This window comes from Heterodontus francisci, unplaced genomic scaffold (assembly GCF_036365525.1).
Source record: "Heterodontus francisci isolate sHetFra1 unplaced genomic scaffold, sHetFra1.hap1 HAP1_SCAFFOLD_1014, whole genome shotgun sequence".
Taxonomy (NCBI): Eukaryota; Metazoa; Chordata; class Chondrichthyes; order Heterodontiformes; family Heterodontidae; genus Heterodontus; species Heterodontus francisci.
In genome coordinates, this window is record NW_027140780.1 from 149,112 (window position 1) to 171,237 (window position 22,126).

Genomic DNA, 22,126 nt, shown 5'->3' on the forward strand with positions numbered 1-22,126 from the left:
CTTTGCTCCCGGTGTCCCGGAGCTGAGATGCGTTGGCCACGTCGTTACGTGTGGGGAATTGGGGTTGGGGCACGCCGGGCCCATCACAGCTTCCAGTGCCCGGGGGCTGGGATGCTTGATCATCCATCTCGGAGTTCTGCCGCCTCTTTTGAAGGGGCTGTCGTTCCAGCATTTCCCCGTCCAGTGAAGAGGAGTTGTTGCAGTCTGATTCAGAAGAAAGCCTCCTCTTGCCACTGGTTTGGGTGGTGGCTTTGGGATGTTTTTTCTTTGTGGTTTTCCTCTGGACCACTTGCCACTGACCTGTTTGTCCATCTGCTGCCTCCTCCTCCATTGATTCTGTCTGTGGAGGAGGGGTTTCCGGGCGCTGGGTAGGTGCTGGGTCGTTGGTTTCAGCCACCTCCCCTTCCTTCTCAGGTTGAAGTTCCTCACTGCGGAGAAGGTTGCTGGTCTCCTTTCGAACAGCGGACGCCTTCGTCGAACCTTCGCCCGGCCATTCCTTGGACCTTGCCGCCTGAGCATAGCTGAGACAACGTTTGGGGCAGGTCTTGTAGAGATGGCCTGCCGCACCGCACAAGTTGCAACACTTAGTCTGCTTACAGTCCTTGGTCTGATGGCCTTCCTCCTTGCAGTTCTTGCAAACAACCGTGCTGCAGTTGGCTGCCATGTGACCAGATTTGCCACAGGTGCGACAAACTCTGGGCTGCCCAGCGTAGACCAAGAAGCCTCGACTTCCCCCGATAGCGAAGCTGGAGGGAGGGTGGATGATGGCTCCACTGGGATCTACCTTCAAGGTCACCTGGACCTGCCGCTTGCTGGTCCAGATCCCAAAGGGGTCCTTGACATCAGTGCTGCTGCCGGCCACCTCGACGTACCTGGCGAGAAAGGTGAGTACATCCACCACCGGAACATGAGGGTTGTAGAGGTGAATCGTCACCACCCGGTCCCGTTGCGACGGAAGCGTGAAGAGCGGCTCCGCTGTGAGGATCGACAGTGGAGCCCGGTCCCCTTTCTCCTTGAACGCCTTCAGGAACTTGATGCATCCCGCCACGTTCCGGAACGTCACGTCGAAGTATCCACTGCTGGGGAAATCCTGCAGGCAGAAGACATCCGTCGCTTGAAATCCGCAGCAATCGAAGAGAATTTTCTTGATGAAGAAGGTGCGATCGACCGGTGCATCTCCTTCCTTGTCCTTCACGACCACCCGAACGGTGTTGCGCACTCCCTGGCCCGAAGCTCGAAAATTGGTTATAGCCATTTCACTCAAAGCTTCCCCAGGATCAAAAGGCAATGATCATGGTCGCTTCTCAATCAAATAAGCACTGATAAGAACAGATACTACACTTGATCTTAGCCAAAAGGCCGAGAAGCGATGGCCGTAAAACTGCGTTTGCTGCGCGCGTCAGGCCCGGCGTGCGGCCTCTACGTCAAAGTAGCCGCCGGGTGGGCGAGCCTCGGGCGAAAGAGGCGACGGCGGGCGGTCTTTGAGCCAGAGCTCCTTTTGTTGCCGGGCATTGCAAGCAGAAAGGAAAGCACGCGTGCATGCCACGCGCAGCCATTCCTTGCGCTTCTGCGCGAGGCATTGCGCAGGAATAAAGACAACCGCGCGCGCTGGGCAGCGAAGGGCGGCCTGCAACTGCGGAGCAATCCAACAGGGGGCAGCGTAGCGCCCACGGAAAACTGCAGCAAAGTCAGCCGAGCAGCAGCGCCGTCACTATTGCGAATTCTATTTTTCGGCAGGGGTCTCGCCCGCATGGAGGGGGGAAGCTGCACCGCTCCTGGAAACACTGCAATACCAGGTGGATGCATGGAGTGGACGGGGCAAGCCCCTGTTCCATCTCCCTGTCCCAAAAATCAATTTAATATTTGGTCCCCAGATAGGGGACGTATCAGATATTAAACTGATAAGAACAGATACTACACTTGATCTTAGCCAAAAGGCCGAGAAGCGATGGCCGTAAAACTGCATTTGCTGCGCGCGTCAGGCCCGGCGTGCGGCCTCTACCACAAAGTAGCCGCCGGGTGGGCGAGCCTAGGGCGAAAGAGGCGACGGCGGGCGGTCTTTGAGCCAGAGCTCCTTTTGTTGCCGGGCCTTGCAAGCAGAAAGGAAAGCACGCGTGCATGCCACGCGCAGCCATTCCTTGCGCTTCTGCGCGAGGCATTGCGCAGGAATAAAGACAACCGCGCGCGCTGGGCAGCAAAGGGCGGCCTGCAACTGCGGAGCAATCCAACAGGGGGCAGCGTAGCGCCCACGGAAAACTGCAGCAAAGTCAGCAGCTCCGTCACTATTGCGAATTCTATTTTTCAGCAGGGGTCTCGCCCCCATGGAGGGGGGAAGCTGCACCGCTCCTGGAAACACTGCAATACCAGGTGGATGCATGGAGTGGACGGGGCAAGCCCCTGCTCCATCTCCCTGTCCCAAAAATCAATTTAATATTTGGTCCCCAGATAGGGGACGTATCAGATATTAAACTGATAAGAACAGATACTTTTTTTTTTTTTTTTTTTTTTTTTTTTCCCAAAATATACTTTATTCATAAAAATCTGTAAAAATTACATTGCAAACAGTTTCCAAACAGCACGAAAAAATACAAACATTGCAAAAGAGATCAGTTTCTTTCAATACTATCATGAGTTTCTTCACAACCCTTCCATTTCACTATTGTCATGCCAATTACAGTTTTACATTTACAGCAAATGAAAATATTAACGATACAGTTCGAGGTGTTTCCCATGGATCCAGCCCCTCAGTCCAGCTTGGTGGGGGAACCTTACACTGTGGTCTTTCCCCATTGAGCCTTTGCTGCGGCTGCCCCTAGCTTTAGTGCGTCCCTCAGCACGTAGTCCTGGACCTTGGAATGTGCCAGTCTGCAACATTCGGCGGTGGACAACTCTTTGCGCTGGAAGACCAGCAAGTTTCGGGCAGACCAAAGGGCGTCTTTCACCGAATTGATAGCCCTCCAGCAGCAGTTGATGTTTGTCTCGGTGTGCGTCCCTGGGAACAGCCCGTAGAGCACAGACTCCTGTGTTACAGAGCTGCTTGGGATGAACCTTGACAAAAACCACTGCATCTCTTTCCACACCTGCTTTGCAAAGGCACATTCCAGGAGGAGGTGGGCGACCGTCTCTTCCCCACCACAGCCAACGCGGGGGCACTGTGCGGAGGGGGCGAGACTTCGGGTGTGCATGAAGGATCTGACGGGGAGGGCCCTTCTCACCACCAGCCAAGCTACGTCTTGGTGCTTGTTTGAAAGTTCTGGTGATGAGGCATTCCGCCAAATGACTTTGACGGTCTGCTCGGGGAACCATCCGACAGGATCCACCGTTTCCTTTTCCCGTAGGGCCTTGAGGACATTCCGTGCAGACCACTGCCTGATGGACCGGTGGTCAAAGGTGTTTTTCCGCAGAAACTGCTCCACGAAGGATAGGTGGTACGGCGCCGCCCAACTGCATGGTGCGTTCCGCGGCAATGTGACCAGGCCCATCCTTCGCAACACCGGGGACAAATAGAACCTCAGCACGTAGTGACACTTGGAGTTTGCGTACTGGGGATCTACACATAGCTTGATGCAGCCGCACACGAAGGTGGTCATCAGGATGAGGGCCACGTTGGGTACATTTTTCCCGCCCATGTCCAGAGATTTGAACATCGTGTCCCTCCGGACCCGGTCCATTTTAGATCCCCAGACGAAGCGGAAAATGGCTCGGGTGACTGCCACGGCGCAGGAGTGGGGTATGGGCCAGACCTGCGCCACGTAGAGCAACAACGTGAGCGCCTCGCACCTGATGACCAGGTTCTTACCCACAATGGAGAGAGATCGCTGCCCCCACATGCCCAACTTTTGTCGTACCTTGGCTACTCGCTCCTCCCATGTTTTGGTGCACGCCCCGGCACTTCCGAACCATATCCCCAGCACCTTCAGGTAATCTGACCTGACGGTGAAGGGGACAAAGGATCGGTCAGCCCAGTTCCCAAAGAACATGGCCTCGCTCTTGCCGTGGTTAACTTTGGCTCCCGAGGCCAGTTCGAACTGGTCGCAGATGCTCATCAGTCTGCGCACGGACAGCGGATCCGAGCAGAAGACGGCGACGTCATCCATGTACAGGGAGGTTTTGACCTGAGTGCCTCCGCTGCCTGGGATTGTCACCCCTCTTATGCTCGCATCCTTCCTAATAGACTCAGCAAAGGGTTCAATACAGCAAACAAACAAGACCGGGGAAAGAGGACAGCCCTGTCTGACTCCAGATTTGATCGGGAAACTTTCAGATTCCCACCCGTTGATTGAGACTGCGCTACTGATGTTTGTGTAGAGCAGTTGGATCCAATTGCAGATTCCCTCCCCAAACCCCATTTTGGAAAGCACGTCCATCATGTAGGTGTGCGATATCCTGTCAAAAGCCTTCTCCTGGTCCAGGCTGATGAGGCAGGTGTCCACCCTCCTGTCCCGTACGTAGGCGATCGTATCCCTGAGTAGCGCGAGGCTATCAGAGATCTTCCTGCCGGGTACAGTACAGGTCTGATCGGGGTGAATCACCAGCTCCAGAGCAGACTTGACTCGACTGGCTATGACTTTGGGCAGAATCTTGTAATCAACATTAAGCAGTGAGATGGGCCGCCAATTTCTGATTTCTACCCTCTCCCCCTTCTGCTTGTAAATGAGGGTGATGATGCCTTTTCTCATGGATTCTGACATGCTACCGGCCAGGAGCATACTCTCGTATACTTCCAGCAGGTCCGGGCCGACCCAGTCCCACAGGGCCGAGTACAACTCGACCGGTAAGCCGTCGCTCCCGGGAGTTTTACTCGCCTCGAAAGACTCGACGGCCTTTGTCAGCTCGTCCAGAGTTAGCGGCTTGTCCAGTCCCTCCCTCCTGCTGTCATCTAAGACCTCTGTGATAGATGACAGGAAGGACTGGGAGGCTCTGCTGTCTGTGGGCTTCGCGTCATACAGCCCAGCATAAAAGGATTTGCTGATCCTTAGTATGTCGGACTGCGAAGACGTTACCGAGCCATCTTCTTCCTTCAGGCTGCTGATAACAGAGCTCTCTCTGTGTACCTTTTGGAAGAAGTAACGCGAGCACGTCTCATCCTGCTCGATGGAGCGGACTCTGGACCGGAAGATGATCTTGGAGGCCTCCTTGGCAAAGAGCGAGGCCTGCTGGCTCTTCACCTCTTGGAGGTCCTCCTTGACCTCGACCCCCATTGACTGCAACCGGAGTAGATTTTGCATAATTTTCTGAAGTCGGGACAGTTCCCTCTGTCTCTCTCTCGCCTTCTGAACACCTTTGTGGATGAAGAACCTCTTGATGTTCTCCTTTATCGCTTCCCACCAGTGAACTGGAGACTCAAAGAGGGGTTTCACGGTCCTCCAACCTTTGTAATCCCTTTTGAGTTCCTCAACGTTCTCTGGGGTCAGCAGTGTCGCATTGAGCTTCCACGTCCCTCTGCCAACCCGCTGGTCGTCCTGTAAGTGACAGTCGGCCAGTAAGAGGCAGTGGTCGGAGAAGAACACCGGCTTGACGTCGGTGGATCCGACCGTGACAGCACGGGAAACAAACAGGAAGTCAATCCTGGAACGGGCAGACCCGTCCGATCTTGACCATGTGTATCTGCGCTGCGCTCCGTCTGCAGGTTTGCTGAAGACGTCGTGCAGTTTGGCATCCTTAACTGTTTCTATGAGGAATCTGGACGTAGCGTCCAGTTTTCTGTCGTCACTGCCGGATCGTCCAGCCGCATCGATGATGCAGTTGAAGTCACCGCCTAGGATGACCGGCCTGGACGTCGCCAGCAGCAGTGGGAGCTGCTGGAAGACGGTCAGCCGCTCGCTGCGTTGTACTGGGGCGTACACGTTGATCAACCGGAGCGGAGCGTTGTTGTACATCACGTCTGCTACGAGGAGGCGGCCGCCCACCACCTCCTTAACTTCGGAGATGGTGAAGTTACCTCCCCGCAGCAGAATACCCAGGCCGGAGGAACGGCAGTCATTACCCCCCGACCAGATCGATGGCCCGTGGGACCACCATCGCGACCACTGCCTGTAGGTGCTGAGGTGTGGTATTCCACACTCCTGCAGAAACAGTAGGTCAGCTTTGACCTTGGCAAGGTAATCCAAGGTTGAAACACATCGCGTAGTCGATTTAATGCTACGCACATTAATGGAAGCAATTCTTACACCCATTTTTTACTAAAAATTAGTTGTTGCTTCCCATACCATTTGTCCTCGCTAGTCCCAGTCCTTCCCCTTCGGGATGTTCCTGCATACCCATCGTATGCGCAAGCAGTTTCACGTTGGTTGGGCTCAGAAACCCCTCCTGATTTTTCCTGCAGGGTTTGTGCCGCTCGGGTGACATCGGGGGGGTCTTGTAGGCAGAGAGGATTGGGTTGTCCTCAGCTGCTTCCATCTGTTCCTCCTCGAAAACATCACAGCTCCCGGTCTCCCGGAGCTCAGGTGCGCCAGACGTGTCTTTGCTCCCGGTGTCCCGGAGCTGAGATGCGTTGGCCACGTCGTTACGTGTGGGGAATTGGGGTTGGGGCACGCCGGGCCCATCACAGCTTCCAGTGCCCGGGGGCTGGGATGCTTGATCATCCATCTCGGAGTTCTGCCGCCTCTTTTGAAGGGGCTGTCGTTCCAGCATTTCCCCGTCCAGTGAAGAGGAGTTGTTGCAGTCTGATTCAGATGAAAGCCTCCTCTTGCCACTGGTTTGGGTGGTGGCTTTGGGATGTTTTTTCTTTGTGGTTTTCCTCTGGACCACTTGCCACTGACCTGTTTGTCCATCTGCTGCCTCCTCCTCCATTGATTCTGTCTGTGGAGGAGGGGTTTCCGGGCGCTGGGTAGGTGCTGGGTCGTTGGTTTCAGCCGCCTCCCCTTCCTTCTCAGGTTGAAGTTCCTCACTGCGGAGAAGGTTGCTGGTCTCCTTTCGAACAACGGACGCCTTCGTCGAACCTTCGCCCGGCCATTCCTTGGACCTTGCCGCCTGAGCATAGCTGAGACAACGTTTGGGGCAGGTCTTGTAGAGATGGCCTGCCGCACCGCACAAGTTGCAACACTTAGTCTGCTTACAGTCCTTGGTCTGATGGCCTTCCTCCTTGCAGTTCTTGCAAACAACCGTGCTGCAGTTGGCTGCCACGTGACCAGATTTGCCACAGGTGCGACAAACTCTGGGCTGCCCAGCGTAGACCAAGAAGCCTCGACTTCCCCCGATAGCGAAGCTGGAGGGAGGGTGGATGATGGCTCCACTGGGATCTACCTTCAAGGTCACCTTGACCTGCCGCTTGCTGGTCCAGATCCCAAAGGGGTCCTTGACATCAGTGCTGCTGCCGGCCACCTCGACGTACCTGGCGAGAAAGGTGAGTACATCCACCACCGGAACATGGGGGTTGTAGAGGTGAATCGTCACCACCCGGTCCCGTTGTGACGGAAGCGTGAAGAGCGGCTCCGCTGTGAGGATCGACAGTGGAGCCCGGTCCCCTTTCTCCTTGAACGCCTTCAGGAACTTGATGCATCCCGCCACGTTCCGGAACGTCACGTCGAAGTATCCACTGCTGGGGAAATCCTGCAGGCAGAAGACATCCGTCGCTTGAAATCCGCAGCAATCGAAGAGAATTTTCTTGATGAAGAAGGTGCGATCGAACGGTGCATCTCCTTCCTTGTCCTTCACGACCACCCGAACGGTGTTGCGCACTCCCTGGCCCGAAGCTCGAAAATTGGTTATAGCCATTTCACTCAAAGCTTCCCCAGGATCAAAAGGCAATGATCATGGTCTCTTCTCAATCAAATAAGCACTGATAAGAACAGATACTACACTTGATCTTAGCCAAAAGGCCGAGAAGCGATGGCCCTAAAACTGCGTTTGCTGCGCGCGTCAGGCCCGGCGTGCGGCCTCTACGTCAAAGTAGCCGCCGGGTGGGCGAGCCTCGGGCGAAAGAGGCGACGGCGGGCGGTCTTTGAGCCAGAGCTCCTTTTGTTGCCGGGCCTTGCAAGCAGAAAGGAAAGCACGCGTGCATGCCACGCGCAGCCATTCCTCGCGCTTCTGCGCGAGGCATTGCGCAGGAATAACGACAACCACGCGCGCTAGGCAGCAAAGGGCGGCCTGCAACTGCGGGGCAATCCAACAGGGGGCAGCGTAGCGCCCACGGAAAACTGCAGCAAAGTCAGCAGCGCCGTCACTATTGCGAATTCTATTTTTCAGCAGGGGTCTCGCCCCCATGGAGGGGGGAAGCTGCACCGCTCCTGGAAACACTGCAATACCAGGTGGATGCATGGAGTGGACGGGGCAAGCCCCTGCTCCATCTCCCTGTCCCAAAAATCAATTTAATATTTGGTCCCCAGATAGGGGACGTATCAGATATTAAACTGATAAGAACAGATACTACACTTGATCTTAGCCAAAAGGCCGAGAAGCGATGGCCCTAAAACTGCGTTTGCTGCGCGCGTCAGGCCCGGCGTGCGGCCTCTACCACAAAGTAGCCGCCGGGTGGGCGAGCCGAGGGCGAAAGAGGCGACGGCGGGCGGTCTTTGAGCCAGAGCTCCTTTTGTTGCCGGGCCTTGCAAGCAGAAAGGAAAGCACGCGTGCATGCCACGCGCAGCCATTCCTCGCGCTTCTGCGCGAGGCATTGCGCAGGAATAACGACAACCACGCGCGCCAGGCAGCAAAGGGCGGCCTGCAACTGCGGGGCAATCCAACAGGGGGCAGCGTAGCGCCCACGGAAAACTGCAGCAAAGTCAGCCGAGCAGCAGCGCCGTCACTATTGCGAATTCTATTTTTCGGCAGGGGTCTCGCCCCCATGGAGGGGGGAAGCTGCACCGCTCCTGGAAACACTGCAATACCAGGTGGATGCATGGAGTGGACGGGGCAAGCCCCTGTTCCATCTCCCTGTCCCAAAAATCAATTTAATATTTGGTCCCCAGATAGGGGACGTATCAGATATTAAACTGATAAGAACAGATACTACACTTGATCTTAGCCAAAAGGCCGAGAAGCGATGGCCGTAAAACTGCGTTTGCTGCGCGCGTCAGGCCCGGCGTGCGGCCTCTACCACAAAGTAGCCGCCGGGTGGGCGAGCCGAGGGCGAAAGAGGCGACGGCGGGCGGTCTTTGAGCCAGAGCTCCTTTTGTTGCCGGGCCTTGCAAGCAGAAAGGAAAGCACGCGTGCATGCCACGCGCAGCCATTCCTTGCGCTTCTGCGCGAGGCATTGCGCAGGAATAAAGACAACCGCGCGCGCTGGGCAGCAAAGGGCGGCCTGCAACTGCGGGGCAATCCAACTGGGGGCAGCGTAGCGCCCACGGAAAACTGCAGCAAAGTCAGCAGCGCCGTCACTATTGCGAATTCTATTTTTCAGCAGGGGTCCCGCCCCCATGGAGAGGGGAAGCTGCACCGCTCCTGGAAACACTGCAATACCAGGTGGATGCATGGAGTGGACGGGGCAAGCCCCTGCTCCATCTCCCTGTCCCAAAAATCAATTTAATATTTGGTCCCCAGATAGGGGACGTATCAGATATTAAACTGATAAGAACAGATACTTTTTTTTTTTATTTCCAAAATATACTTTATTCATAAAAATCTGTAAAAATTACATTGCCAAACAGTTTCCAAACAGCACCAAAAAATACAAACATTGCAAGGGAGATCAGTTTCCTTCAATACTGTCATGAGTTTCTTCCCAACCCTTCCGTTTCTCAATTGTCATGTCAATTACAGTTTTACATTTACAGCAATTCAGAATATTAACGATACAGTTCGAGGGGTTTCCCATGGATCCAGCCCCTCAGTCTAGCTTGGTGGGGGAACCTTACACTGTGGTCTTTCCCCATTGAGCCTTTGCTGCGGCTGCCCCAAGCTTTAGTGCGTCCCTCAGCACGTAGTCCTGGACCTTGGAATGTGCCAGTCTGCAACATTCGGTGGTGGACAACTCTTTGCGCTGGAAGACCAGCAAGTTTCGGGCAGACCAAAGGGCGTCTTTCACCGAATTGATAGTCCTCCAGCAGCAGTTGATGTTTGTCTCGGTGTGCGTCCCTGGGAACAGCCCGTAGAGCACAGACTCCTGTGTTACAGAGCTGCTTGGGATGAACCTTGACAAAAACCACTGCATCTCTTTCCACACCTGCTTTGCAAAGGCACATTCCAGGAGGAGGTGGGCGACCGTCTCTTCCCCACCACAGCCAACGCGGGGGCACTGTGCGGAGGGGGCGAGACTTCGGGTGTGCATGAAGGATCTGACGGGGAGGGCCCTTCTCACCACCAGCCAAGCTACGTCTTGGTGCTTGTTTGAAAGTTCTGGTGATGAGGCATTCCGCCAAATGACTTTGACGGTCTGCTCGGGGAACCATCCGACAGGATCCACCGTTTCCTTTTCCCGTAGGGCCTTGAGGACATTCCGTGCAGACCACTGCCTGATGGACCGGTGGTCAAAGGTGTTTTTCCGCAGAAACTGCTCCACGAAGGATAGGTGGTACGGCACGTCCCAACTGCACGGAGCGTTCCGCGGCAATGTGACCAGGCCCATCCTTCGCAACACCGGGGACAGATAGAACCTCAGCACGTAGTGACACTTGGAGTTTGCGTACTGGGGATCGACACATAGCTTGATGCAGCCGCACACGAAGGTGGTCATCAGGATGAGGGCCACGTTGGGTACATTTTTCCCGCCCATGTCCAGAGATTTGAACATCGTGTCCCTCCGGACCCGGTCCATTTTAGATCCCCAGACGAAGCGGAAAATGGCTCGGGTGACTGCCACGGCGCAGGAGTGGGGTATGGGCCAGACCTGCGCCACGTAGAGCAACAACGTGAGCGCCTCGCACCTGATGACCAGGTTCTTACCCACAATGGAGAGAGATCGCTGCCCCCACATGCCCAACTTTTGTCGTACCTTGGCTACTCGCTCCTCCCATGTTTTGGTGCACGCCCCGGCACTTCCGAACCATCTCCCCAGCACCTTCAGGTAATCTGACCTGACGGTGAAGGGGACAAAGGATCGGTCAGCCCAGTTCCCAAAGAACATGGCCTCGCTCTTGCCGTGGTTAACTTTGGCTCCCGAGGCCAGTTCGAACTGGTCGCAGATGCTCATCAGTCTGCGCACGGACAGCGGATCCGAGCAGAAGACGGCGACGTCATCCATGTACAGGGAGGTTTTGACCTGAGTGCCTCCGCTGCCTGGGATTGTCACCCCTCTTATGCTCGCATCCTTCCTAATAGACTCAGCAAAGGGTTCAATACAGCAAACAAACAAGACCGGGGAAAGAGGACAGCCCTGTCTGACTCCAGATTTGATCGGGAAACTTTCAGATTCCCACCCGTTGATTGAGACTGCGCTACTGATGTTTGTGTAGAGCAGTTGGATCCAATTGCAGATTCCCTCCCCAAACCCCATTTTGGAAAGCACGTCCATCATGTAGGTGTGCGATATCCTGTCAAAAGCCTTCTCCTGGTCCAGGCTGATGAGGCAGGTGTCCACCCTCCTGTCCCGTACGTAGGCGATCGTATCCCTGAGTAGCGCGAGGCTATCAGAGATCTTCCTGCCGGGTACAGTACAGGTCTGATCGGGGTGAATCACCAGCTCCAGAGCAGACTTGACTCGACTGGCTATGACTTTGGACAGAATCTTGTAATCAACATTAAGCAGTGAGATGGGCCGCCAATTTCTGATTTCTACCCTCTCCCCCTTCTGCTTGTAAATGAGGGTGATGATGCCTTTTCTCATGGATTCTGACATGCTACCGGCCAGGAGCATACTCTCGTATACTTCCAGCAGGTCCGGGCCGACCCAGTCCCACAGGGCCGAGTACAACTCGACCGGTAAGCCGTCGCTCCCGGGAGTTTTACTCGCCTCGAAAGACTCGACGGCCTTTGTCAGCTCGTCCAGAGTTAGCGGCTTGTCCAGTCCCTCCCTCCTGCTGTCATCTAAGACCTCTGTGATAGATGACAGGAAGGACTGGGAGGCTCTGCTGTCTGTGGGCTTCGCGTCATACAGCCCAGCATAAAAGGATTTGCTGATCCTTAGTATGTCGGACTGCGAAGACGTTACCGAGCCATCTTCTTCCTTCAGGCTGCTGATAACAGAGCTCTCTCTGTGTACCTTTTGGAAGAAGTAACGCGAGCACGTCTCATCCTGCTCGATGGAGCGGACTCTGGACCGGAAGATGATCTTGGAGGCCTCCTTGGCAAAGAGCGAGGCCTGCTGGCTCTTCACCTCTTGGAGGTCCTCCTTGACCTCGACCCCCATTGACTGCAACCGGAGTAGATTTTGCATAATTTTCTGGAGTCGGGACAGTTCCCTCTGTCTCTCTCTCGCCTTCTGAACACCTTTGTGGATGAAGAACCTCTTGATGTTCTCCTTAATCGCTTCCCACCAGTGAACTGGAGACTCAAAGAGGGGTTTCACGGTCCTCCAACCTTTGTAATCCCTTTTGAGTTCCTCAACGTTCTCTGGGGTCAGCAGTGTCGCATTGAGCTTCCACGTCCCTCTGCCAACCCGCTGGTCGTCCTGTAAGTGACAGTCGGCCAGTAAGAGGCAGTGGTCGGAGAAGAACACCGGCTTGACGTCGGTGGATCCGACCGTGACAGCACGGGACACAAACAGGAAGTCAATCCTGGAACGGGCAGACCCGTCCGATCTTGACCATGTGTATCTGCGCTGCGCTCCGTCTGCAGGTTTGCTGAAGACGTCGTGCAGTTTGGCATCCTTAACTGTTTCTCTTAGGAATCTGGACGTACCGTCCAGTTTGCTGTCGTCACTGCCGGATCGTCCAGCCGCATCGATGATGCAGTTGAAGTCACCGCCTAGGATGACCGGCCTGGACGTCGCCAGCAGCAGTGGGAGCTGCTGGAAGACGGTCAGCCGCTCGCTGCGTTGTACCGGGGCGTACACGTTGATCAACCGGAGCGGAGCGTTGTTGTACATCACGTCTGCTACGAGGAGGCGGCCGCCCACCACCTCCTTAACTTCGGAGATGGTGAAGTTACCTCCCCGCAGCAGAATACCCAGGCCGGAGGAACGGCAGTCATTACCCCCCGACCAGATCGATGGCCCGTGGGACCACCATCGCGACCACTGCCTGTAGGTGCTGAGGTGTGGTATTCCACACTCCTGCAGAAACAGTAGGTCAGCTTTGACCTTGGCAAGGTAATCCAAGGTTGAAACACATCGCGTAGTCGATTTAATGCTACGCACATTAATGGAAGCAATTCTTACACCCATTTTTTACTAAAAATTAGTTGTTGCTTCCCATACCATTTGTCCTCGCTAGTCCCAGTCCTTCCCCTTCGGGATGTTCCTGCATACCCATCGTATGCGCAAGCAGTTTCACGTTGGTTGGGCTCAGAAACCCCTCCTGATTTTTCATGCAGGGTTTGTGCCGCTCGGGTGACATCGGGGGGGTCTTGTAGGCAGAGAGGATTGGGTTGTCCTCAGCTGCTTCCATCTGTTCCTCCTCGAAAACATCACAGCTCCCGGTCTCCCGGAGCTCAGGTGCGCCAGACGTGTCTTTGCTCCCGGTGTCCTGGAGCTGAGATGCGTTGGCCACGTCGTTACGTGTGGGGCATTGGGGTTGGGGCACGCCGGGCCCATCACAGCTTCCAGTGCCCGGGGGCTGGGATGCTTTATCATCCATCTCAGAGTTCTGCCGCCTCTTTGGAAGGGGCTGTCGTTCCAGCATTTCCCCGTCCAGTGAAGAGGAGTTGTTGCAGTCTGATTCAGAAGAGAGCCTCCTCTTGCCACTGGTTTGGGTGGTGGCTTTGGGATGTTTTTTCTTTGTGGTTCTCCTCTGGACCACTTGCCACTGACCTGTTTGTCCATCTGCTGCCTCCTCCTCCATTGATTCTGTCTGTGGGGGAGGGGTTTCCGGGCGCTGGGTAGGTGCTGGGTCGTTGGTTTCAGCCGCCTCCCCTTCCTTCTCAGGTTGAAGTTCCTCACTGCGGAGAAGGTTGCTGGTCTCCTTTCGAACAGCGGACGCCTTCGTCGAACCTTCGCCCGGCCATTCCTTGGACCTTGCCGCCTGAGCATAGCTTTGACAACGTTTGGGACAGGTCTTGTAGAGATGGCCTGCCGCACCGCACAAGTTGCAACACTTAGTCTGCTTACAGTCCTTGGTCTGATGGCCTTCCTCCTTGCAGTTCTTGCAAACAACCGTGCTGCAGTTGGCTGCCATGTGACCAGATTTGCCACAGGTGCGACAAACTCTGGGCTGCCCAGCGTAGACCAAGAAGCCTCGACTTCCCCCGATAGCGAAGCTGGAGGGAGGGTGGATGATGGCTCCACTGGGATCTACCTTCAAGGTCACCTTGACCTGCCGCTTGCTGGTCCAGATCCCAAAGGGGTCCTTGACATCAGTGCTGCTGCCGGCCACCTCGACGTACCTGGCGAGAAAGGTGAGTACATCCACCACCGGAACATGGGGGTTGTAGAGGTGAATCGTCACCACCCGGTCCCGTTGTGACGGAAGCGTGAAGAGCAGCTCCGCTGTGAGGATCGACAGTGGCGCCCGGTCCCCTTTCTCCTTGAACACCTTCAGGAACTTGATGCATCCCGCCACGTTCCGGAACGTCACGTCGAAGTATCCACTGCTGGGGAAATCCTGCAGGCAGAAGACGTCCGTCGCTTGAAATCCGCAGCAATCGAAAAGAATTTTCTTGATGAAGAAGGTGCGATCGACCGGTGCATCTCCTTCCTTGTCCTTCACCACCACCCGAACGGTGTTGCGCACTCCCTGGCCCGAAGCTCGAAAATTGGTTATAGCCATTTTACTCAAAGCTTCCCCAGGATCAAAAGGCAATGATCATGGTCTCTTCTCAATCAAATAAGCACTGATAAGAACAGATTTTTTTTTTTTTTTTTTTTTTTTTATTTCCAAAATATACTTTATTCATAAAAATCTGTAAAAATTACATTGCCAAACAGTTTCCAAACAGCACGAAAAAATACAAACATTGCAAAAGAGATCAGTTTCTTTCAATAATGTCATGAGTTTCTTCCCAACCCTTCCGTTTCACAATTGTCATGTCAATTACAGTTTTACATTTACAGCAATTGAGAATATTAACGATACAGTTCGAGGGGCTTCCCATGGTTCCAGCCCCTCAGTCCAGCTTGGTGGGGGAACCTTACACTGTGGTCTTTCCCCATTGAGCCTTTGCTGCGGCTGCCCCAAGCTTTAGTGCGTCCCTCAGCACGTAGTCCTGGACCTTGGAATGTGCCAGTCTGCAACATTCGGTGGTGGACAACTCTTTGCGCTGGAAGACCAGCAAGTTTCGGGCAGACCAAAGGGCGTCTTTCACCGAATTGATAGTCCTCCAGCAGCAGTTGATGTTTGTCTCGGTGTGCGTCCCTGGGAACAGCCCGTAGAGCACAGACTCCTGTGTTACAGAGCTGCTTGGGATGAACCTTGACAAAAACCACTGCATCTCTTTCCACACCTGCTTTGCAAAGGCACATTCCAGGAGGAGGTGGGCGACCGTCTCTTCCCCACCACAGCCAACGCGGGGGCACTGTGCGGAGGGGGCGAGACTTCGGGTGTGCATGAAGGACCTGACGGGGAGGGCCCTTCTCACCACCAGCCAAGCTACGTCTTGGTGCTTGTTTGAAAGTTCTGGTGATGAGGCATTCCGCCAAATGACTTTGACGGTCTGCTCGGGGAACCATCCGACAGGATCCACCGTTTCCTTTTCCCGTAGGGCCTTGAGGACATTCCGTGCAGACCACTGCCTGATGGACCGGTGGTCAAAGGTGTTTTTCCGCAGAAACTGCTCCACGAAGGATAGGTGGTACGGCGCCGCCCAACTGCACGGTGCGTTCCGCGGCAATGTGACCAGGCCCATCCTTCGCAACACCGGGGACAGATAGAACCTCAGCACGTAGTGACACTTGGAGTTTGCGTACTGGGGATCTACACATAGCTTGATGCAGCCGCACACGAAGGTGGTCATCAGGATGAGGGCCACGTTGGGTACATTTTTCCCGCCCATGTCCAGAGATTTGAACATCGTGTCCCTCCGGACCCGGTCCATTTTAGATCCCCAGACGAAGCGGAAAATGGCTCGGGTGACTGCCACGGCGCAGGAGTGGGGTATGGGCCAGACCTGCGCCACGTAGAGCAACAACGTGAGCGCCTCGCACCTGATGACCAGGTTCTTACCCACAATGGAGAGAGATCGCTGCCCCCACATGCCCAACTTTTGTCGTACCTTGGCTACTCGCTCCTCCCATGTTTTGGTGCACGCCCCGGCACTTCCGAACCATATCCCCAGCACCTTCAGGTAATCTGACCTGACGGTGAAGGGGACAAAGGATCGGTCAGCCCAGTTCCCAAAGAACATGGCCTCGCTCTTGCCGTGGTTAACTTTGGCTCCCGAGGCCAGTTCGAACTGGTCGCAGATGCTCATCAGTCTGCGCACGGACAGCGGATCCGAGCAGAAGACGGCGACGTCATCCATGTACAGGGAGGTTTTGACCTGAGTGCCTCCGCTGCCTGGGATTGTCACCCCTCTTATGCTCGCATCCTTCCTAATAGACTCAGCAAAGGGTTCAATACAGCAAACAAACAAGACCGGGGAAAGAGGACAGCCCTGTCTGACTCCAGATTTGATCGGGAAACTTTCAGATTCCCACCCGTTGATTGACACTGCGCTACTGATGTTTGTGTAGAGCAGTTGGATCCAATTGCAGATTCCCTCCCCAAACCCCATTTTGGAAAGCACGTCCATCATGTAGGTGTGCGATATCCTGTCAAAAGCCTTCTCCTGGTCCAGGCTGATGAGGCAGGTGTCCACCCTCCTGTCCCGTACGTAGGCGATCGTATCCCTGAGTAGCGCGAGGCTATCAGAGATCTTCCTGCCGGGTACAGTACAGGTCTGATCGGGGTGAATCACCAGCTCCAGAGCAGACTTGACTCGACTGGCTATGACTTTGGACAGAATCTTGTAATCAACATTAAGCAGTGAGATGGGCCGCCAATTTCTGATTTCTACCCTCTCCCCCTTCTGCTTGTAAATGAGGGTGATGATGCCTTTTCTCATGGATTCTGACATGCTACCGGCCAGGAGCATACTCTCGTATACTTCCAGCAGGTCCGGGCCGACCCAGTCCCACAGGGCCGAGTACAACTCGACCGGTAAGCCGTCGCTCCCGGGAGTTTTACTCGCCTCGAAAGACTCGACGGCCTTTGTCAGCTCGTCCAGAGTTAGCGGCTTGTCCAGTCCCTCCCTCCTGCTGTCATCTAAGACCTCTGTGATAGATGACAGGAAGGACTGGGAGGCTCTGCTGTCTGTGGGCTTCGCGTCATACAGCCCAGCATAAAAGGATTTGCTGATCCTTAGTATGTCGGACTGCGAAGACGTTACCGAGCCATCTTCTTCCTTCAGGCTGCTGATAACAGAGCTCTCTCTGTGTACCTTTTGGAAGAAGTAACGCGAGCACGTCTCCTCCTGCTCGATGGAGCGGACTCTGGACCGGAAGATGATCTTGGAGGCCTCCTTGGCAAAGAGCGAGGCCTGCTGGCTCTTCACCTCTTGGAGGTCCTCCTTGACCTCGACCCCCATTGACTGCAACCGGAGTAGATTTTGCATAATTTTCTGGAGTCGGGACAGTTCCCTCTGTCTCTCTCTCGCCTTCTGAACACCTTTGTGGATGAAGAACCTCTTGATGTTCTCCTTAATCGCTTCCCACCAGTGAACTGGAGACTCAAAGAGGGGTTTCACGGTCCTCCAACCTTTGTAATCCCTTTTGAGTTCCTCAACGTTCTCTGGGGTCAGCAGTGTCACATTGAGCTTCCACGTCCCTCTGCCAACCCGCTGGTCGTCCTGTAAGTGACAGTCGGCCAGTAAGAGGCAGTGGTCGGAGAAGAACACCGGCTTGACGTCGGTGGATCCGACCGTGACAGCACGGGACACAAACAGGAAGTCAATCCTGGAAAGGGCAGACCCGTCCGATCTTGACCATGTGTATCTGCGCTGCGCTCCGTCTGCAGGTTTGCTGAAGACGTCGTGCAGTTTGGCATCCTTAACTGTTTCTACTAGGAATCTGGACGTAGCGTCCAGTTTGCTGTCGTCACTGCCGGATCGTCCAGCCGCATCGATGATGCAGTTGAAGTCACCGCCTAGGATGACCGGCCTGGACGTCGCCAGCAGCAGTGGGAGCTGCTGGAAGACGGTCAGCCGCTCGCTGCGTTGTACCGGGGCGTACACGTTGATCAACCGGAGCGGAGCGTTGTTGTACATCACGTCTGCTACGAGGAGGCGGCCGCCCACCACCTCCTTAACTTCGGAGATGGTGAAGTTACCTCCCCGCAGCAGAATACCCAGGCCGGAGGAACGGCAGTCATTACCCCCCGACCAGATCGATGGCCCGTGGGACCACCATCGCGACCACTGCCTGTAGGTGCTGAGGTGTGGTATTCCACACTCCTGCAGAAACAGTAGGTCAGCTTTGACCTTGGCAAGGTAATCCAAGGTTGAAACACATCGCGTAGTAGATTTAATGCTACGCACATTAATGGAAGCAATTCTTACACCCATTTTTTACTAAAAATTAGTCGTTGCTTCCCATACCATTTGTCCTCGCTAGTCCCAGTCCTTCCCCTTCGGGATGTTCCTGCATACCCATCGTATGCGCAAGCAGTTTTACGTTGGTTGGGCTCAGAAACCCCTCCTGATTTTTCCTGCAGGTTTTGTGCCGCTCGGGTGACATCGGGGGGGTCTTGTAGGCAGAGAGGATTGGGTTGTCCTCAGCTGCTTCCATCTGTTCCTCCTCGAAAACATCACAGCTCCCGGTCTCCCGGAGCTCAGGTGCGCCAGACGTGTCTTTGCTCCCGGTGTCCTGGAGCTGAGATGCGTTGGCCACGTCGTTACGTGTGGGGAATTGGGGTTGGGGCACGCCGGGCCCATCACAGCTTCCAGTGCCCGGGGGCTGGGATGCTTGATCATCCATCTCGGAGTTCTGCCGCCTCTTTTGAAGGGGCTGTCGTTCCAGCATTTCCCCGTCCAGTGAAGAGGAGTTGTTGCAGTCTGATTCAGAAGAAAGCCTCCTCTTGCCACTGGTTTGGGTGGTGGCTTTGGGATGTTTTTTCTTTGTGGTTTTCCTCTGGACCACTTGCCACTGACCTGTTTGTCCATCTGCTGCCTCCTCCTCCATTGATTCTGTCTGTGGAGGAGGGGTTTCCGGGCGCTGGGTAGGTGCTGGGTCGTTGGTTTCAGCCGCCTCCCCTTCCTTCTCAGGTTGAAGTTCCTCACTGCGGAGAAGGTTGCTGGTCTCCTTTCGAACAGCGGACGCCTTCGTCGAACCTTCGCCCGGCCATTCCTTGGACCTTGCCGCCTGAGCATAGCTGAGACAACGTTTGGGGCAGGTCTTGTAGAGATGGCCTGCCGCACCGCACAAGTTGCAACACTTAGTCTGCTTACAGTCCTTGGTCTGATGGCCTTCCTCCTTGCAGTTCTTGCAAACAACCGTGCTGCAGTTGGCTGCCATGTGACCAGATTTGCCACAGGTGCGACAAACTCTGGGCTGCCCAGCGTAGACCAAGAAGCCTCGACTTCCCCCGATAGCGAAGCTGGAGGGAGGGTGGATGATGGCTCCACTGGGATCTACCTTCAAGGTCACCTTGACCTGCCGCTTGCTGGTCCAGATCCCAAAGGGGTCCTTGACATCAGTGCTGCTGCCGGCCACCTCGACGTACCTGGCGAGAAAGGTGAGTACATCCACCACCGGAACATGGGGGTTGTAGAGGTGAATCGTCACCACCCGGTCCCGTTGTGACGGAAGCGTGAAGAGCGGCTCCGCTGTGAGGATCGACAGTGGAGCCCGGTCCCCTTTCTCCTTGAACGCCTTCAGGAACTTGATGCATCCCGCCACGTTCCGGAACGTCACGTCGAAGTATCCACTGCTGGGGAAATCCTGCAGGCAGAAGACATCCGTCGCTTGAAATCCACAGCAATCGAAGAGAATTTTCTTGATGAAGAAGGTGCGATCGACCGGTGCATCTCCTTCCTTGTCCTTCACGACCACCCGAACGGTGTTGCGCACTCCCTGGCCCGAAGCTCGAAAATTGGTTATAGCCATTTTACTCAAAGCTTCCCCAGGATCAAAAGGCAATGAACATGGTCTCTTCTCAATCAAATAAGCACTGATAAGAACAGATACTACACTTGATCTTAGCCAAAAGGCCGAGAAGCGATGGCCCTAAAACTGCGTTTGCTGCGCGCGTCAGGCCCGGCGTGCGGCCTCTACGTCAAAGTAGCCGCCGGGTGGGCGAGCCTCGGGCGAAAGAGGCGACGGCGGGCGGTCTTTGAGCCAGAGCTCCTTTTGTTGCCGGGCCTTGCAAGCAGAAAGGAAAGCACGCGTGCATGCCACGCGCAGCCATTCCTCGCGCTTCTGCGCGAGGCATTGCGCAGGAATAACGACAACCATGCGCGCCAGGCAGCAAAGGGCGGCCTGCAACTGCGGGGCAATCCAACAGGGGGCAGCGTAGCGCCCACGGAAAACTGCAGCAAAGTCAGCCGAGCAGCAGCGCCGTCACTATTGCGAATTCTATTTTTCGGCAGGGGTCTCGCCCCCATGGAGGGGGGAAGCTGCACCGCTCCTGGAAACACTGCAATACCAGGTGGATGCATGGAGTGGACGGGGCAAGCCCCTGTTCCATCTCCCTGTCCCAAAAATCAATTTAATATTTGGTCCCCAGATAGGGGACGTATCAGATATTAAACTGATAAGAACAGATACTACACTTGATCTTAGCCAAAAGGCCGAGAAGCGATGGCCGTAAAACTGCGTTTGCTGCGCGCGTCAGGCCCGGCGTGCGGCCTCTACCACAAAGTAGCCGCCGGGTGGGCGAGCCGAGGGCGAAAGAGGCGACGGCGGGCGGTCTTTGAGCCAGAGCTCCTTTTGTTGCCGGGCCTTGCAAGCAGAAAGGAAAGCACGCGTGCATGCCACGCGCAGCCATTCCTTGCGCTTCTGCGCGAGGCATTGCGCAGGAATAAAGACAACCGCGCGCGCTGGGCAGCAAAGGGCGGCCTGCAACTGCGGGGCAATCCAACAGGGGGCAGCGTAGCGCCCACGGAAAACTGCAGCAAAGTCAGCAGCGCCGTCACTATTGCGAATTCTATTTTTCAGCAGGGGTCCCGCCCCCATGGAGAGGGGAAGCTGCACCGCTCCTGGAAACACTGCAATACCAGGTGGATGCATGGAGTGGACGGGGCAAGCCCCTGCTCCATCTCCCTGTCCCAAAAATCAATTTAATATTTGGTCCCCAGATAGGGGACGTATCAGATATTAAACTGATAAGAACAGATACTACACTTGATCTTAACCAAAAGGCCGAGAAGCGATGGCCCTAAAACTGCGTTTGCTGCGCGCGTCAGGCCCGGCGTGCGGCCTCTACGTCAAAGTAGCCGCCGGGTGGGCGAGCCTCGGGCGAAAGAGGCGACGGCGGGCGGTCTTTGAGCCAGAGCTCCTTTTGTTGCCGGGCCTTGCAAGCAGAAAGGAAAGCACGCGTGCATGCCACGCGCAGCCATTCCTCGCGCTTCTGCGCGAGGCATTGCGCAGGAATAACGACAACCACGCGCGCCAGGCAGCAAAGGGCGGCCTGCAACTGCGGGGCAATCCAACAGGGGGCAGCGTAGCGCCCACGGAAAACTGCAGCAAAGTCAGCCGAGCAGCAGCGCCGTCACTATTGCGAATTCTATTTTTCGGCAGGGGTCTCGCCCCCATGGAGGGGGGAAGCTGCACCGCTCCTGGAAACACTGCAATACCAGGTGGATGCATGGAGTGGACGGGGCAAGCCCCTGCTCCATCTCCCTGTCCCAAAAATCAATTTAATATTTGGTCCCCAGATAGGGGACGTATCAGATATTAAACTGATAAGAACAGATTTTTTTTTTTTTTATTTCCAAAATATACTTTATTCATAAAAATCTGTAAAAATTACATTGCCAAACAGTTTCCAAACAGCACGAAAAAATACAAACATTGCAAAAGAGATCAGTTTCTTTCAATAATGTCATGAGTTTCTTCCCAACCCTTCCGTTTCACAATTGTCATGTCAATTACAGTTTTACATTTACAGCAATTGAGAATATTAACGATACAGTTCGAGGGGCTTCCCATGGTTCCAGCCCCTCAGTCCAGCTTGGTGGGGGAACCTTA

At 55.0% G+C, this 22,126-nt stretch overlaps 6 non-coding genes and 5 pseudogenes across 6 annotated transcripts; all 11 read right to left on the bottom strand.

The window, feature by feature from the left end:
• Positions 1 to 1,262: 1,262 nt before the first annotated feature.
• On the bottom strand, positions 1,263 to 1,371 carry LOC137361054 (U2 spliceosomal RNA; annotated as a pseudogene).
• A 388-nt stretch (positions 1,372 to 1,759) lies between these two features.
• Positions 1,760 to 1,950, bottom strand: LOC137360937 (U2 spliceosomal RNA). The gene has a single exon (XR_010971970.1). It is a non-coding gene; the product is annotated as a U2 spliceosomal RNA (small nuclear RNA).
• Positions 1,951 to 2,330: 380 nt separating this feature from the next.
• On the bottom strand, positions 2,331 to 2,524 carry LOC137361017 (U2 spliceosomal RNA). Its single transcript, XR_010972046.1, has one exon. It is a non-coding gene; the product is annotated as a U2 spliceosomal RNA (small nuclear RNA).
• Positions 2,525 to 7,723: 5,199 nt separating this feature from the next.
• On the bottom strand, positions 7,724 to 7,832 carry LOC137361059 (U2 spliceosomal RNA; annotated as a pseudogene).
• A 380-nt stretch (positions 7,833 to 8,212) lies between these two features.
• On the bottom strand, positions 8,213 to 8,403 carry LOC137360950 (U2 spliceosomal RNA). Its single transcript, XR_010971983.1, has one exon. It is a non-coding gene; the product is annotated as a U2 spliceosomal RNA (small nuclear RNA).
• Positions 8,404 to 8,791: 388 nt separating this feature from the next.
• On the bottom strand, positions 8,792 to 8,982 carry LOC137360938 (U2 spliceosomal RNA). The gene has a single exon (XR_010971971.1). It is a non-coding gene; the product is annotated as a U2 spliceosomal RNA (small nuclear RNA).
• Positions 8,983 to 9,362: 380 nt separating this feature from the next.
• On the bottom strand, positions 9,363 to 9,542 carry LOC137361012 (U2 spliceosomal RNA; annotated as a pseudogene).
• Positions 9,543 to 20,051: 10,509 nt separating this feature from the next.
• LOC137361051 (U2 spliceosomal RNA) lies at positions 20,052 to 20,160 on the bottom strand (annotated as a pseudogene).
• A 388-nt stretch (positions 20,161 to 20,548) lies between these two features.
• On the bottom strand, positions 20,549 to 20,739 carry LOC137360939 (U2 spliceosomal RNA). The gene has a single exon (XR_010971972.1). It is a non-coding gene; the product is annotated as a U2 spliceosomal RNA (small nuclear RNA).
• A 380-nt stretch (positions 20,740 to 21,119) lies between these two features.
• On the bottom strand, positions 21,120 to 21,310 carry LOC137361002 (U2 spliceosomal RNA). Its single transcript, XR_010972033.1, has one exon. It is a non-coding gene; the product is annotated as a U2 spliceosomal RNA (small nuclear RNA).
• A 388-nt stretch (positions 21,311 to 21,698) lies between these two features.
• LOC137361026 (U2 spliceosomal RNA) lies at positions 21,699 to 21,878 on the bottom strand (annotated as a pseudogene).
• Between the last annotated feature and the right edge of the window lie 248 nt (positions 21,879 to 22,126).